General features: G+C 41.0%; 1 protein-coding gene across 1 annotated transcript in view; it reads right to left on the bottom strand.

The window, feature by feature from the left end:
- The window catches only part of PRRG1 (proline rich and Gla domain 1), a 135982-nt gene extending 119691 nt beyond the window's left edge, over positions 1-16291 (bottom strand). The window contains exon 1 of the mRNA XM_027099943.1: positions 16210-16291. The gene's annotated coding sequence lies outside the window, so the exon portion shown is untranslated. The remainder of the gene's footprint in view (positions 1-16209) is intronic.
- Between the last annotated feature and the right edge of the window lie 2778 nt (positions 16292-19069).

The following is a 19069-nucleotide window of genomic DNA, read 5'->3' as shown; positions in this document are numbered from 1 at the left end:
CAAAGACCAAATGTAAAATACAAAACAAAACCCCTGGAAGATAACATAGGAGAAAACCTAATTGGCCTTGGATATGGCAATGACTTTGAGATACAACACTAAACGCATGATGTGTGGAAGAAATAAACTGATAAGCTGGATTTCATTAAAATTAAAAACTTCTGCTCTGTGAAAGACAATGTTAAAAGGATGAGAAGACAAGCCACAGTCTGAGAGGAAACACTTGGAAAATAGATATCTGAAAAAGGAGTGTTATCAAAAAAATACCAAAAAACTCTTAAAACTCAATATGAAAATTAACAAACTGATTTAAAAAATGGGCAGTGACAGCTTTACTTCTTGTTTTCTGATTTAGATTCCTTTTATTTCTTTTTCTTCCCTGATTGCTGTGGCTAAAACTCCCAAAACTATGTTGAATAACAGTGGTGAGAGTGGGCAACCTTGTCTTCTTCCTGATCTTAGCGGAAATGGTTTCAGTATTTCACCACTGAGAATGATGCTGGCTGAGGGTTTGTCATATATGGCCTTTATTATGTTGAGGAAACTTCCCTCTATGCCTACTTTCTGCAGGGTTTTTACCATAAATGGGTGTTGAATTTTGTCGAAAGCTTTCTCTGCACCCATTGAGATGATCATATGGTTTTTCTCCTTCAATTTGTTAATATGATGTATCACATTGATAGATTTGCGTATATTGAAGAATCCTTGCATTCCTGGAATAAACCCCACTTGATCATGGTGTATGATCCTTTAAATGTGCTGCTGGATTCTGTTTGCTAGTATTTTGTTGAGGATTTTTGCATCTATGTTCATCAGTGATATTGGCCTGTAGTTTTCTTTCTTTGTGACATCCTTGTCTGGTTTTAGTATCAGGGTGATGGTGGCCTTGTAGAATGAGTTTGGGAGTGTTCCTCCCTCTGCTAGATTTTGGAAGAGTCTGAGAAGGATAGGTGATAGCTCTTCTCTAAATGTTTGATAGAATTCGCCTGTGAAGCCATCTGGTCCTAGGCTTCAGTTTGTTGGAAGTTTTTTAATCACAGTTGCAATTTCAGTGCTTCTGGCTGGTCTATTCATATTTTCTATTTCTTCCCGATTCGGTCTTGGCTGGTTGTGCATTTCTAAGAATTTATCCATTTCTTCCAGGTTGTCCATTTTATTGGCATAGAGTTGCTTGTAGTAATCTCTTATGATCTTTTGTATGTCTGCAGTGTCAGTTGCAACTTCTCCTTTTTCATTTCTAATTCTATTGACTTGAGTCTTCTCCCTTTTTTTCTTGATGAGTCTGGCTAATGGTTTATCAATTTTGTTTATCTTCTCAAAGAACCAGCTTTTAGTTTTATTGATCTTTGCTATTGTCTCCTTCATTTCTTTTTCATTTATTTCTGATCTGATTTTTATGATTTCCTTCCTTCTGCTAACTTTGGGGGGTTTTTGTTCTTCTTTCTCTAATTGCTTTAGGTGCAAGATTAGGTTGTTTATTTGAGATTATTTCCTGCTTCTTAAGGTAGGATTGTATTGCTATAAACTTCCCTCTTAGAACTGCTTTTGCTGCATCCCATTGGTTTTGGGTCGTCATGTGTCCATTGTCATTTGTTTCTAGGTATTTTTTGATTTCCTCATTGATTTCTTCAGTGATCGCTTCATTATTAAGTAGTGTATTGCTTAGCCTCCATGTGTTTGTATTTTTTACAGATGTGTTCGTGTAATTGATATCTAGTCTCATTGCGTTGTGGTCGGAAAAAATACTTGATACAATTTCAATTTTCTTAAATTTATCAAGGCTTGATTTATGACCCAAGATATAACCTATCCTGGAGAATGTCCCATGAGCACTTGAGAAAAATGTGTATTCTGTTGTTCTTGGATGGAATGTCCTCAAAATATCAATTAAGTCCACCTTGTTTAATGTATTATTTAAAGCTTGTGTTTCCTGGAGGACGAGGGCAAGATGGCGGAAGAGTAAGATGCGGAGATCACCTTCCTCCCCACAGATACACCAGAAATACAACTACACGTGGAACAATTCCTACAGAACACCTACTGAACGCTGGCAGAAGACCTCAGACCTCCCAAAAGGCAAGAAAGTCCCCACGTACCTGGGTAGGGCAAAAGAAAAAAGAAACAGAGACAAAAGGATAGGGACGGAACCTGCACCAGTGGGAGGGAGCTGTGAAGGAGGAAAGGTTTCCACACACTAGGAAGCCCCTTCGCGGGCGGAGACTGCGGGTGGCGGAGAGGGAAGCTTCGGAGCCAGAGCCACGGAGGAGAGCACAGCAACAGGTGTGCGGAGGGCAAAGGGCGGAGAGATTCCTGCACAGAGGATCGGCGCCGACGGGCATCACCAGCCCGAGAGGCTTGTCTGCTCACCCTCCGGGACGGGGGTGGGGGGGGGCTGGGAGCTGAGGCTCGGGCTTCGGTTCGATAGCAGCGAGAAGACTGGGGTTGGCGGCGTGAACACAGCCTGAAGGGGTTAGTGCACCACAGCTAGCAGGGAGGGAGTCCGGGAGAAGTCTGGAGCTGCCGAAGAGGCAAGAGACCTTTTCTTGCCTCTTTGTTTCCTGGTGTGCTAGGAGAGGGGATCAAGAGCACTGCTTAAAGGAGCTCCAGAGATGGGCGCGAGCCATGGCTAAAAGAGTGGACCCCAGAGACAGGCATGAGACACTAAGGCTGCTGCTGCCGCTGCCAAGAAGCCTGTGTGAGAGCACAGGTCACTATCCACACCCCCCTTCTGGGGAGCCTGTGCAGCTCGCCACTGCCAGGGTCCCAGGATCCAGGGACAAATTCCCCGGGAGAATGCACAGCACGCCTCAGGCTGGTGCAACGTCACGCTGTCCTCTGCCACTGTAGGCTCGCCCTGCCCTCCGTACCCCTCCCTCCGCCCGGCCTGAGTGAGCCAGAGACCCCGAAGCAGCTGTTCCTTTAACCCCGTCCTGTCTGAAAGAAGAACAGACGCCGTCCGGCGACCTACACACAGAAGCGGGGCCAGATCCAAAGCTGAGCCCCAGGAGCTGTGAGAACAAAGAAGAGAAAGGGAAGTCTCTCCCAGCAGCCTCAGAAGTAGCGGATTAAATCTCCACAATCAACTTGAGGTACCCTGCATCTGCGGAATACATGAAAAGACAACGAATCATCCCAAATTGAGGAGGTGGACTTTGAGAGCAAGATTTATTATTTTTTCCCCTTTTCCTCTTTTTGTCAGTGTGTAGGTGTATGCTTCTGTGTGAGATTTTGTCTGTATAGCTTTGCTTCCACCATTTGTCCTAGGGTTCTATCCGTCCATTTTTTTCTTAAAAAAAATTTTTCTTAATAATTACTTTTCATTTTAATAACTTTATTTTTTTATTTTACTTTATTTTATTTTATCTTCTTTCTTTCTTTCCTTCCCTCCTTCCTTCCTTCCTTCCTTCCTCCCTCCCTATCCCCCTCCCTTCCTCTCTTTTTCTATCTTTCTTCCGTCCTTCCTTCCTTCCTTCTTTCCTTTCTTTCTTTCTTTCTACTTCTTCTCTCTTTTATTTTGAGCCATGTGGATGAAAGGTTCTTGGTGCCGCAGCCAGGAGTCAGTGCTGTGCCTCTGAGGTGGGAGAGCCAACTTCAGGACACTAGTCCACAAGAGACCTCCAGGCTCCACATAATATCAAACGGCAAAAATCTCCCAGAGATCTACATCTCAACACCAGCAACCACCTTCACTCAACGACAAGTAAGCTACAGTGCTGGACACCCTATGCCAAACAACTAGCAAGACAGGAACACAACCCCACCTATTAGCAGAGAGGCTGCCTAAAATCATAATAAGGCCACAGACACCCCAAAACACACCACCAGACGTGGACCTGCCCACCAGAAAGACAAGATCCAGCCTCATCCACCAGAACACAGGCACTAGCCCCCTCCACTAGGAAGCCTACACAACCCACTGAACCAACTTTAGCCAATGGCGACAGACACCAAAAACAATGGGAACTACGAATCTGCAGCCTACAAAAAGGAGACCCCAAACACAGTAAGATAAGCAAAATGAGAAGACAGAAAAACACACACCAGATGAAGGAGCAAGATAAAAATGCACCAGACCTAACAAATGAAGAGGAAACAGGCAGTCTACCTGAAAAAGAATTCAGAATAATGATAATCCAAAATCTTGGAAATATGACAAAATGGAAGAAACATTTAACAAGGACCTAGAAGAACTAAAGATGAAACAAGCAACGATGAAAAACACAATAAATGAAATTAAAAATACTCTAGAAGGGATCAATAGCAGAATAACTGAGGCAGAAGAACGGATAGATGACCTGGAAGATAAAACAGTGGAAATAACTACTGCAGAACAGAAGAAAGAAAAAAGAATGAAAAGAACTGAGGACAATCTCAGAGACCTCTGGGACAACATTAAATGCACCAACATTCGAATTATAGGGGTCCCAGAAGAGGAAGAGAAAAAGAGAGGGACTGAGAAAATATTTGAAGAGATTATAGTTGAAAACTTCCCTAATATGGGAAAGGAAATAGTTAATCAAGTCCAGGAAGCACAGAGAGTCCCATACAAGATAAATCCAAGGCGAAATACGCCAAGACACATATTAATCAAACTGTCAAAAATGAAATACAAAGAAAACATATTAAAAGCAGCAAGGGAAAAACAACAAATAACACACAAGGGAATCCCCATAAGGTTAACAGCTGATCTTTCAGCAGAAGCTCTGCAAGCCAGAAGGGTGTGGCAGGACATATTTAAAGTGATGAAGGAGAAGAACCTGCAACCAAGATTACTCTACCCAGGAAGGATCTCATTCAGATTAGATGGAGAAATTAAAACCTTTACAGACAAGCAAAAGCTGAGAGTTCAGCACCACCAAACCAGCTTTACAACAACTGCTAAAGGAACTTCTCTAGGCAAGAAACACAAGAGAAGGAAAAGACCTACAATAACGAACCCAAAACAACTAAGAAAATGGGAATAGGAACATACATATTGATAATTACCTTAAATGTAAATGGACTAAATGCTCCCACCAAAAGACACAGATTGGCTGAATGGATACAAAAACAAGACCCATATATATGCTGTCTACAAGAGACCCACTTCAGGCCTGGAGACACATACAGACTGAAAGTAAGGGGATGGAAAAAGATATTCCACGCAAATGGAAATCAAAAGAAAGCTGGAGCAGCAATTCTCATATCAGAAAAAACAGACTTTAAAATAAAGACTATTACAAGAGACAAAGAAGGACACTACATAATGATCAAGGGATCGATCCAAGAAGAAGATATAACAATTGTAAATATTTATGAACCCAACATAGGAGCACCTCAATACATAAGGCAAATACTAACAGCCATAAAAGGGGAAATCGATAGTAACACATTCATAGTAGGAGACTTTAACACCCTACTTTCACCAATGGACAGATCATCCAAAATGAAAATAAATAAGGAAATAGAAGCTTTAAACGATACATTAAACAAGATGGACTTAACTGATATTTATAGGACATTCCATCCAAAAACAACAGAATGCACATTTTTCTCAAGTGCTCATGGAACATTCTGCAGGATAGATCATATCTTGGGTCACAAGTCAAGCCTTGGTAAATTTAAGAAAACTGAAATTGTATCAAGTATCTTTTCCGACCACAATGCTATGAGACTAGATACTAATTACAGGAAAAGAACTGTAAAAAATACAAAATACATGGAGGCTAAACAAAACACTACTTAATAACGAAGTGATCACTGAAGAAATCAAAAAGGAAATCAAAACATACCTAGAAACAAATGACAAAGGAGACATGACGACCCAAAACCTATGGGATGCAGCAAAAGCAGTTCTAAGGGGGAAGTTTATAGCAATACAATCCTACCTTAAGAAACAGGAAACATCTCAAATAAACAACCTAACCTTGCACCTAAAGCAATTAGAGAGAGAAGAACAAAAAAACCCCAAAGTTAGCAGAAGGAAAGAAATCATAAAGATCAGATCAGAAATAAATGAAAAATAAATGAAGGAAATGATAGCAAAGATCAATAAAACTAAAAGCTGGTTCTTTGAGAAGATAAACAAAATTGATATACCATTAGCCAGACTCATCAAGAAAAAAAGGGAGAAGATTCAAGTCAATAGAATTAGAAATGAAAAAGGAGAAGTAACAACTGACACTGCAGAAATACAAAGGATCATGAGAGATTACTACAAGCAACTCTATGCCAATAAAATGGACAACCTGGAAGAAAGGACAAATTCTTAGAAATGCACAACCAGCCAAGACTGAATCGGGAAGAAATAGAAAATATGAATAGACCAGTCAGAAGCACTGAAATTGCAACTGTGATTAAAAAACTTCCAACAAACTGAAGCCTAGGACCAGATGGCTTCACAGGCAAATTCTATCAAACATTTTGAGAAGAGCTAACACCTGTCCTTCTCAAACTCTTGCAAAATCTAGCAGAGGGAGGAACACTCCCAAACTCATTCTACGAGGCCACCATCACGATGATACCAAAACCAGACAAGGATGTCACAAAGAAAGAAAACTACAGGCCAATATCACTGATGAACAAGATGCAAAAATCCTCAACAAAATACTAGCAAACAGAATCCAACAGCACATTAAAAGGATCATACACCATGATCAAGTGGTGTTTATTCCAGGAATGCAAGGATTCTTCAATATACGCAAATCAATCAACGTGATACACCATATAAACAAACTGAAGGAGAAAAACCATATGACCATCTCAATAGATGCAGAAAAAGCTTTTGACAAAATTCAACACCCATTTATGATAAAAAACTCTGCAGAAAGTAGGCATAGAGGGAACTTTCCTCAACATAATAAAGGCCATATATGACAAACCCACAGCCAACATCGTCCTCAATGATGAAAAACTGAAAGCATTTCCACTAAGATCAGGAACAAGACAAGGTTGCCCACTCTCACCACTGTTATTCAACATAGTTTTGGAAGTTTTAGCCACAGCAATCAGAGAAGAAAAGGAATCCAAATCGGAAAAGAAAAAGTACAGCTGTCACTGTTTGCAGATGACATGATACTATACATAGAGAATCCTAAAAATTCTACCAGAAAACTACTAGATCTAATCAATGAATTTGGTAAAGTAGCAGGATACAAAATTAATGCACAGAAATCTCTGGCATTCCTATACACTAATGATGAAAAATCTGAAAGTGAAATCAAGAAAACACTCCCATTTACCACTGCAACAAAAAGAATAAAATATCCAGGAATAAACCTAAGGAAACAAAAGACCTGTATGCAGAAAATTATAAGACACTGATGAAGGAAATTAAAGATGATACAACTAGATGGAGAGATATACCATGTTCTTGGATTGGAAGAATCAACATTGTGAAAATGACTCTACTACCCAAAGCAATCTACAGATTCAATGCAATCCCTATCAAGCTACCACTGACATTTTTCACAGAACTAGAACAAAAAATTTCACAATTTGTATGGAAACACAAAAGACCCCAAATAGCCAAAGCAATCTTGAGAACAAAAAAAAGGAGCTGGAGGAATCAGGCTCCCGGACTTCAGACTATACTACAAAGCTACAGTAATCAAGACAGTATGGTACTGGCACAAAAACAGAAAGATCAATGGAACAGGATAGAAAGCCCAGAGATAAACCCACGCACATATGGTCACCTTATCTTTGATAAAGGAGGCAGGAATGTACAGTGGAGAATGGACAGCCTCTTCAATAACTGGTGCTGGGAAAACTGGACAGGTATATGTAAAAGTATGAGATTAGATCACTCCGTAACACCATACACAAAAATAAGCACAAAATGGATTAAAGACCTAAATGTAAGGCCAGAAACTATCAAACTCTTAGAGGAAAACATAGGCAGAACACTCTATGACATAAAGCACAGCAAGATCCTTTTTGACACACCTCCTAGAGAAATGAAATAAAAACAAAAATAAAGAAATGGGACCTAATGAAACTTAAAATCTTTTGCACAGCAAAGGAAACCATGAACAAGACCAAAAGACAACCCTCAGAATGGGAAAAAAATATTTGCAAATGAAGAAACTGACAAAGGATTAATCTCCAAAATTTATAAGCAGCTCATGCAGCTCAATATCAAGAAAACAAACAACCCAATCCAAAAATGGGCAGAAGACCTAAACAGACATTTCTCCAAAGAAGATATACAGACTGCCAACAAACACATGAAAGAATGCACAACATCATTAATCATTAGAGAAATGCAAATCAAATTGCAATGAGATATCATCTCACACCGGTCAGAATGGCCATCATGAAAAAATCTAGAAACAATTAATGCTGGAGAGGGTGTGGAGAAAAGGGAACACTCTTGCACTGCTGGTTGGAATGTGAATTGGTACAGCCACTATGGAGAACAGTATGGAGGTTCCTTAAAAAACTACAAATAGAACTACCATATGACCCAGCAACCCCACTAGTGGCCATATACCCTGAGAAAAACATAACTCAAAAAGAGTCATGTACCAAAATGTTCATTGCAGCTCTATTTACAATAGCCCAGAGATGGAAACAACCTAAGTGCCCATCATCAGATGAATGGATAAAGAAGATGTGGCACATGTATACAATGGAATATTACTCAGCCATAAAAAGAAACAAAATTGAGCTATTTGTAGTCAGGTGGATGGATCTAGAGTCTGTCATACAGAGTGAAGCAAGTCAGAAAGAGAAAGACAAATACCATACGCTAACACATATATATGGAATTTAAGGAAAAAAATGTCATTTAGAACCTAGGGGTAAGAGAGGAATAAAGACACAGACCTAGTAGAGAATGGACTTGAGGATATGGGGAGGGGGAAGGGTAAGTTGTGACGGAGTGAGAGAGTGGCATGGACATATATACACTACCAAACGTAAAAAAGATAGCTAGTGGGAAGCAGCCTCATAGCACAGGGAGATCAGCTCGGTGCTTTGTGATCACCTAGAGGGGTGGGATAGGGAGAGTGGGAGGGAGGGAGCCACCAGAGTGAAGAGATATGGGAACATATGTATATGTATAACTAATTCACTTTGTTATAAAGCAGAAACTAACACACTATTGTAAAGCAATTATACTCCTATAAAGATGTTAAAAAAATAAATAAATAAAAATAAAAAATGGGCAAAAGATCTGGACACCTGAAAAAGAAAATATACAGATGGCAAGTAAGCATATGAAACGATGTTTAATATCTTTTATCATTGGTGAATTCCAAATTAAAGCAATGAGATATTACTACACACCTATTTGAATGACCAAAACCCAAAACACTGAAAAAACCAAATGCTAGTGAAAATGTGGAGCAACAGGAATTCTCATCCATTGTAGGTGGAGATGTAAAATGGTACAGCCACTTTGTAATACAAACTGGCAGTTTCTTACAAAGTTAAACATACTCTTATCATATGATCCAGCAATTGTGTCCACAAAAAAAGCCTACACATAGATGTTTACAGCAGCTTTATTCACAGTTGCCAAAACTGGGAAGCAACCAAGATGTCCTTCAGTAAATTAACGGATAAATTGTGATATATCCAGACAACTGAATATTATTCAGCACTGAAAAGAAATGAGCTATCAAGCCATGAAAAGACATGGAGGAAAGTAACGCATATTGCTACATGAAAGAAGCCAATGTAAAAAGTTCACATACTGTGGAATTCCAACAATTGACATTCTAGAAAAGGTAAATCTATGGAAACAGTAAGAAGACCAGGGTTGCCAGGGATCAACAGGCAGAGCACAGAGGATTTTTAGGGCAGTAAAACTATTCTGTATGATGTTACAATGGTAGATGCATGTCATTAAACATTTATCCAAACCCACACAATGTACAACACCAAGAGTGAACTCTAATGTAAACTATGGACTTTAGGTGATAATGATGTGTCAGTGTAGGTTCACTGCTTATAACAAAGGTACCACTATGTTGCAGGATGTTCATAGTGGAAGAGTTCGTGTGTGTTTGTGGGTATATGGGAACTCTGTATTTTCTGCTCAATTTTGCTGTGAACCTAAAATGCTCTAAAAACCAGTTCATTAATGTTTTTAAAGCAAAGGAATAACCCTTTCTCTTTCCTTGTAATGATTTGTTCCATTCCCAGAGCTTCCTGTCCACCCATGCCACTCTCCTGAATTCCACCTGGATATCAAACAGTCATCTCAGACTCAGCATGCCTAGTACTGAATCCTTGGTCTTCCTTCTCTCAAATTTTCTTCTCCAACAATCTTCCATATCTCACTAAATAGCTACTCCATCCTTCTAGTTGTTCAGATCAAAATCCTCGGCGTCATCCCTGACTCTCATGCTTCGTCACATTCCCCTTCCAATTCCACTTCCAATAAATGAGCAGGAAATCTGATCACTTATCATACCTCCAGCATTATACTGTCTTGGTCCGAGCCACCACAACCTCTCCTCAAATTGGTCTCTTCTGTTCTTGCTCCCCTTATAATCTATTCTCCACAAAGCACTCAGATTGATCCTTGCAAAAAACAAATCAGATCACATCATTTCACTCTTCAAACGTTTCATGGCTTTCCTTCTCACTCAATAACCTTACAATGTCCTCTCACAAGGAGCTGAATAGCCCTACATGCTCTTCCCACCCTCCAACACACCTTCTTACTTATCTGACCCTGTTTCTTATTATTGATCCCCACTCATTCATGCTACTCTAACCACAAGGACTGTTTTGTGATTCCTAGCAAAAAGGTCTCAAAAAGGTACCACCTCAGGACCTCTATACTTGCTGTTCTCTGTGCCCAGAAAGCTCTTCCTCCAAATAAATGGTTTTCTCATCTCTTACAAGTCTTTGCTGACAGCGAAGTCTTCCCTGATCACCACCCTCCAATAGACTCTATTCAACTACTGGTGAATACCTATAGATGCTCCACTATTCACTTTCCCTACTTTGTATTTCTCCAAAGAATGCAACACTTTATAACTTTACATACATACACATATATACATATACGTGTATGTGTATATATATATATATATATATATATATATATACACACACACACACAGAGAGAGAGAGAGCACACACATGCACACTTATATTTTATTTATTTATTTTATTATCTTCCTCCCTCAAATAGGATGTGAGCTCCTTGAGGACAGAAATTTCCAATAAAATACAAATATTTTATTCACTGCTGTATCCTTAGTTCTTAGAACAACGCCTGGCAACTGAGAGGTACACAAACATTTGTTGAATAATAATCATATAAATACTTACGATATGTCATCTTATGGCAAGGGCTGGGGCAAGAGCGTTACAGCACAGCAAGTCTAGACTTAATTTCAAAAAATTCTTCTAAATGAGAAAAGTTGTGAAAAAACACAACTGTGTAACCATTAGAGGGAGCTGCAGTAGCTGAACTATTTTATTTACCAGCATTACTAACCTTGAAAAATCCATAGAGTTCATGGACTATTTAAGTTCCACTGAACAGTAGTGTGCAAACAACCTCCCTTAAGGAGTGTTCCTTCAACTTCTCCCCTCTCTACTTTTAGATTTATGTTTCTTCACTCATTCCTTTCCCCTCTATTCTCTTGGTGCCCGATTCTATTCCCTCCTGCCCTCTGGCTCCAGTTCTCTATTTCATCAATTATATCCCCTTAGCATTACACCTTCAAACACTCCAGCAGGCTTTTTACTTCTTTTTACACATTCCTGTTTTCTTGATCCCTTAAAATTCTCAAACTCCAGTGTTTTTCTTCCCTTCTCACTTCATCAACAATTTACCAAAAACTAGGTTTATTTTCACTGCTTCTACTTCCTGACCATCATTGTTCAAAGAAGTGGTTCTTAACCAGGGTGTACATGAAAATCTCCTGGAATTTTTTCATGCCCAGGTTCCACACACTGAAATTCTGACTTGATGAGTTTGCACTGGGGGGAAGGGCACTAAACATAAGTATGCTGGTGAAAACAACTCCCTAACAGAGTCTAATGCACACCCCAGATTAAGAACCATTACCTCAAATACCTGCCATATGTTTTTTCTGGTCATAATAATGATAATATTCCACCAACTGAGGAGTATAATTAAATCAACTGTATCTGTATTAAATCAATTTAATACAGATGGATAATATTTATATATAATATGTATATTATAATATGTATAATATGTATATTATAATATGTATAATATGTATAATATGTATATTTATATATAATATGTATCTGTATTAAATCAATTTAATACAGATGGATAATATTTATATTATATTATTAAATCAATTTAATACAGATGGATAATATCCATACAGATGGATAATATTCCACCAACTGAGGAGTATAATTAAATCAACTCTGTATCTGACACACATGAAAAACAAACAAAAAGGCTCCTGGTCACCAAATCCAACTGTGTTCTCTTAGTTTTATCCTTTCCAAACTTTACAAGATATTTGATACCACCAGCTTTTAAGTATGCTCCTCTCTTCGATAACTTTTTGGTCTTTTATTTTTTTGGTCTCCCTTCCTCCCTGCCAATTTGTCTTAATCCATCTAGATCAGTGCCTCTCAATGTGATCCAAGGGTCAGCAGCATCACTATCATTTGGAAACTTGTAAGAAATGAAAACTCCTCAGGCCCCATCCCAGACATCAGAAACTCCAGGGATGGGGCCCAGAAATCTACGCATTCTTGTGATTATTATGCATGCTGATGTTTGGGAACCACTGTGCTAAGCCACCTGTTTTAGAAATATGGGAGGAATCTACAATCACAGAACTGAAGCTCCAACAGAGTAGATGTCAATACATCCATATTTTGAAGTTAACTGCTAGTGAAATTATAGTACTTGTCATAAGAAATGGCAATTAGGAATAACGATAGCTACCATTATTAGGGCAATTAGTATGTGCTAGATATTACGGTAAGCTGTTAATACACTTGATCTCACTTATCAGGTGTTATAATTATCATTTTTACAGATGAGGAAACTGACACTTAGAGAAAGATTTTTAACATCTTGCCTCCAAATTTCACGCCCTTGACCACCATATTATTGTCTCCTGCACAGAGTGGGAAAGAAGGAGTCTTGGACAGAATCCTAAGAAGACTCAGTGGAAGTGACTGAGGTTGACTGGTCAAAGAATGAGAGGAAAAACCAGAAATAAGGGAGGAAGTCCAGGTGAGGAAAGTTTTAAGTAGGAAGCCTTAATCACAGTAGTTGGGATTTTTTTTTGTTTTTTCAGTGAATCTACAGACCACAGAGGATGTAGAACTTTTTTAGAAAATGTTTTATGGCGGCTACTCATTCTCTCTGATTCCCAAGTTTTACTGACAAAAACCAGACACTAACTTGCAGTGTTTTGAGGGGAACAGTGGTTAATATTATATATATTTTTAAAAAGTGACATGAAGAAAAAGAGTTTTCTTCATGTGGAGAGGGGATAAATTGAGGGGAGAAACCTTACAAGTTTACTAAGAGCCAGAATAGGTTTTCTGCTTTGCAGGCACAGAAGCCTAGAGTAACCAAGTAGTCAATCCTGACTCATTTTTAAAACTAAAGTATCAATTTTCTTCACTTATAAGCTGAGTAAACATTTGCTCACGGTATTCTCTGCGATGGGTAAATCCATCTAGCAGACGAAAGCTAGGTGTAGGGGTGATGAGCTTGAGTGGTGAGGGGCAAGAGGAAGATAATCCCTGTTATGAGCCGGAGGTGACTAGAAGGCCAGTGGTGCTGGTGCAGTGAAGAGAACTGGCTGGCAGAAAATAGGACAAGCCTATTGAGGGCACTCTGAAGTGAAGAGACTCATTAGCCAAATACTCAAATCACCTTTTAGGAGGAGTATAATGCAATTGACTAGTCTCTCTAATTGGTCTAATAGGTTACAGCTTCTTTAGTTACATTAGCTTTCATAAGATACCATCTGGCCCGCTTAATCAGCTTACAAATTTCCTAAATTCCAGCAGCAACCTATTTGTGTCTTTCTACAAATGATTAATCTTCCTTTCATGTTGACTTTTCACTTGTTTCAGTGTCAGAAGTTGACCTTTTAAAAGAATTGGCCTTTTTCTGATGTCTATTTTGTCAATATCCGCAAAGCTTTTTCACCTCTTCTAGAAGGATAATCCACAGACTAATACATGGGAACATATTTCCATACTTGTTTCTTATCCATATTCCAAATAATGTTGTTCAAATACTAAATATAATTTCAGCATTTTGAATTTCTTCCATTACCCCATGAACTTTATGTGATACAAATTACTATCTTTCCAACAGCACTTATTAACATCTAAGTGTATTCATTAGGCACTTAGTACCTACCCAGCAGCCCTAGGTACTGGGATAACACAGAAGACTGACGTTCCAGTAGCAAGAGAGAAATAAGGCCAGTAGTATCAGTTTAGCAGAAAAGGGGGGTGACTAATTCATTCTGATGGATCTGGCAATTTTTCCAAGTGGTGAATTAGGCTGAGTCTGAAGGGATGAATAGGAGTTCATTAGCCACTGGAAAAGGGAAGTATCCCTAGCACCTCCTTCCCCAAATCTGGTAATGTTAGTGGCATTTAACTTAAAATAACAGTAAAAGAAAGAATAAAATGACAATAACACAAGAAGAAATCGTGCTCACTTCATGATTTGGGGGTTGGAGGGGGTACTGAGCCTTTAAACACACTTCAGATCTGAAAGTAAATGTTTATAAAACGGGATTCACAATCGAGGGAAAGGGGTGGAGGAGGAAGAAGTTCAGTTTGTTTTATTGTATTAAGTTAAACAAATGAGTAAAAATATCAACATCTATGCTTGGGAACACATACTACTTTCCATAAAGATCCTAAGCTTGAAAATGAAAGCCTCAGAATCTTATCTAAAATTACAATATTTGCCCTGGTGTTTTTTTTTTTTTTTTTTTTTTTTTGCGGTACGCGGGCCTCTCACTGTTGCGGCCTCTCCCGTTGCGGAGCACAGGCTCCGGACGCGCAGGCTCAGCGGCCATGGCTCACGGGCCCAGCCGCTCCGCGGCATGTGGGATCTTCCCGGACCGGGGCACGAACCCGGTCCCTTGCATTGGCAGGCGGACTCTCAACCACTGCGCCACCAGGGAAGCCCCTGCCCTGGTGTTTTATATCCCCAATACCAAACAATCAACCACACCCTAACCAACTTCCACTTACTCTTTCACATCTCCACATCCTTCAAAGTTTGGCTTAATTTATAGTATAACTATCTCAAAGCATTAATTTAGTTCTAAGTTTTGGCACTCCACCTCTTCATCCTTCCGTTCAATTATTTCCTCTTAAATTCCATTAATTTCGCCTTTCTCCTTAAGGGACACTTAGAAAATACATCAACAGCACAATTACAAAACCAATGGCTGCAGCCAGTCTGCACACACACACTCATTTCCACTCACATCCTTCTCGAGGCTGTTTCTACCACTGATCAAAATCAGCGGACCAGGAAGGAGGAAAAAGCTGAGCCAGGAGGGTTGTTCCCTTCCTTCCACTCCCCCCAAGCCTGCCCCCCCCCCCCCCCCCCCCCCCCGGGCTGCACCGCGACCTCGTGCGCCCCCCCTCCACCGACCCGCCCCCGCTGTCACCAGCCACTGCCTAGAAAACAGTCATAGCCTTTGTTAAAACGTCCATGAGCACAATGTACCAGAAGACGGACACATTCCCGGGGGCGGGGTGAAGAAAGTCACACGAATGCCACTCCCTCCTTGGCACAAGCTTGGGGCGACAGCCCACCTCCTCCAAATCCTCTCCCCCCGCGACGCGGAATGTTCCTGGCAACTCTGCACTCCGAGACGGCAGCGCGGGGGAAGGGACAGGCCCGGGACGCCCGCCGCTCAGGGGCACCAAGCGAGGGTACTGAACTTGAAGCTGGGACACCCTCCAGCGCTCTTGGCGAGGCTCCCGGTTCTGCCAAGCCTGAGTCCGGACTTCCAGCCTCTGGAGCCCTTTCCTTCAATTTCTCCTCACACATACCCTCTCCCGCTCCCGCCACCACGCACTCAGCTCCCCACGCGGCCGGGGCCGGACACTGTCCGGCAGCGAGGCCAGCCCCGCTGCCGCACGTCTGGCAGGTTTCTCCTTATGGGGCCGACGTCTCCCCGGGCCGCCACCCGCACACGTTCCGAACCCTCCCCGGACGCCCGCCCGAACCACGTTCCCCGGCTGCGAGCCCCGCGCCGCCACCGCACTCACCGCGCGTCCCGCGCCACTACTCCGCGCTCCTGCCGGCCGCCAACCGCGCTTGCGCCTTCCCACCGCCGCCGAGCCCAGGAGGAGCCAGGAGCCGACGGGAAGGGCGGTGGGAAGCGGCGGGGGCGGGGCCCGGGCGGAGTTAGGAAGGGGAGGGGAGGGGCCAGGCAGGGTGGGAAACAGAGGGGCGGGGCCTCCGCCGCCTAGGTTCGGAAGACTTAGTGCTCAGGGCACCGCGTTAGAGCTTTCCACTCTTGAGATCTGTTATAAATAACACTGGCAAGAGAAGTCGTCGAGGCCCCTGGGTGCACCCCACGCACATTCACACTCCAGAAAGCCCAGCATGGCGCGGGGCCAAGCTAGCCAGCCCCTCTGCGTCAGCACGCCTCTCCCTGGACCCACCCTAGATCCTCGCGAGCCTTTCACCCTTTTACATGCCTACCTCCCCACACACTATTCCGCCCACTGGCCTCTCTCCTCATTGCGCGGTGTCCTCAGCCCATGGTAAGCGGCATGGAAATTTCTCACCCACAAAGCGCCTGTGCAGGGCACCCTAGTTAACATGTCTCTGCTGTGTGAGCCCAGAACGTGGTTGGTGACTTTCCAACCGTTGCCCACTGTTACAGTTCAGCCCTTTCCCTGAGAACAAACTCTTCTGCTGTTCTGGCCTTTTGCTGACAACATGTGCTTTTTCTTAAAAAAAAAAAAAAAAAAAAAAGTCTTGAACAAACCTACCCAAATATCTTGGGGAGAAGAACACATGTTGTCAAATAAGACCCATTATTGACCCTGCTTTTTTAGGGAGCTACCTCAGAATTTGAGCCTTCTTAAAAGCCCCTCTGAGAAACAGAATATTCAGCCTGTGTTGTCCTGTGAATTTTGCTCTATTGGTTTCAGGTTTTCTGGCAGTTAGCATTTTAAGAAGCCTAACTTGATTATTATTCCATGCTGCATGCGTGCTTAGTTTTAAGTTCTGTACTTTTCTGTTTAAAATCTGGTAAGCTGTGGTATCTCACATGCCTTCAGATCAGCTATTAAAACAAACACACCTGAGTGAATCCAAAGTGAATTGGCCTGTGGGCCTGAAGTGATTTATTCCAAATTACTTTTCCTTTCTTCTTTTTACTTTAGTTATGATGGAACTAAGAAACATTTGGCTTATTAAGAATAATGGAATTGCCACAGGGCCACACCAATAGTCCTTCCCAGCAAGTATTCTGACCGAAAAGGGAAAGGAACATTTTTGGGGAGAGACTGGTCACTGCCCTTAGAGATGTGAACATCCTGAAATGCTTCCCATTAACCTTTGTGATTCTTCCGTTTGTGTATTTTACAAACCAGACTTTCTGAACTCATTTCTGTTTTGCTTTTGTCAAATAAGCATAGGGGGACTGCAGTAAGAACAGACTGCAAGAGGGTATGTATACTGGTAAATGTAGACAGACTCTGTAGGCTGAATAAATCTGTAAGTGCCTGGAAGTAGGACCTTGTCCTAGTTACTTCACTGGTAAAATGTTTTACATACAGAAGGTGCTAAAAGAAAAAACAACAATAACACTGTGTTAATAAAGATAATTTTTGCATCTTTAATAGATGCAGATATATGTTTGTTCACTTTCATTTGATTACGGATTTATTTTCTTATTTTATATCTGAATTTGTCTGAATATTTTTTTGTCTGAATATTTTGATTGAAGTGATGAAAACTAAAATGCAGTAGCTTAGGCAAAAAGAGAAAGTTATTGTGTAACCCAAGTTGCGAAAGGGAAGTCTATGATTGGCCTTAAGAATAAATGGAACCAGTAACTGAATGCTTCAAATTCCAGATTAGGCTCTCAACCCTGCCTCTCTTGGAAGGGTTCACTCTTCAGAACCTCCAAGTCATGTTCTGTACACTTGGAACCATGGCTTCGGACAAATTGTGGGCTCACATCTACCAAGCTGTCAGCAGACAGAAAGTACCTCTCTTCCCGAAGTTTCAATTTTTAGAACACCAGATAAAGAGCATGACTGGGTGAGGCTGAGTCATATAACCATTCTTGGAGAGAAAGTGCAGGTGGGACAGAAGAATGGTACCCCCCAGTAGAAACTCAAAGTTGGAGGAAAAAAATGAAGAGAAAATTTCTAAATGAAAACAGAAGGTAGAAGGAGATGCTGTCTTCAGAAGAGAAGCGCTAGAGAGACCGAAAAAAAAAAAAAAGTTCAATGTTCACCATGGAACAACTGTATTTAAGGAATACAGCCTTGGAATTATCTTTGATCTCTCTCTCTTTTATTCAAGTACTAACCAGTCTTCTCAATAATGTCTCTGTATTGGTTTTCCATGGCTGCTGTTAAAAAAATCACCACAAACTTCATGGCTTAAAACAACACAAATGTATTACAGCTCTAGAGGTCAGAAGTCTGAAAAGTGTCACACTGGGCTAAAATCAAGGTGCCAGATGGGTTGAGTTCCTTTATGGAGGTTCTAAGGGAGAATGATTTTTCTTGACTTTTCCACTTTCCAGACACCACCCACACACCCTGGATAATGGCCCTTTCCTTTCCATTGCTGTAAAGCCAGCAATGACATTCCTCTCTCACACTGACAATTCTGCTTACCTCTTCCACATTTGAGGACCTTTGTGATTATATCAGTCCCACCCAGATAATCCAAAACAATCTCCTTATTTTAAGGTCAGTTTTTTAGCAACCTCAATTCCATCTGAAACTTTAATGCCCCTTTGCCATTTAACATAATATTTCCACAGGTTCTGGCTACTAGCACATGGACATGGTGGGGGCATTATTAACCCTACCATAGTCTTTATTTTCATAAAAATAATAGAGCCTAAGGCATTGGTTCCCAAAGTGGGACACTTCT

The sequence above is a fragment of the Aethalodelphis obliquidens genome, unplaced genomic scaffold (genome assembly GCF_003676395.1).
Source record: "Aethalodelphis obliquidens isolate GAN/ISIS:26980383/991018 unplaced genomic scaffold, ASM367639v1 scaffold152, whole genome shotgun sequence".
Lineage (NCBI taxonomy): Eukaryota > Metazoa > Chordata > Mammalia > Artiodactyla > Delphinidae > Aethalodelphis > Aethalodelphis obliquidens.
This window is presented reverse-complemented; position numbering and strand designations above follow the sequence as displayed.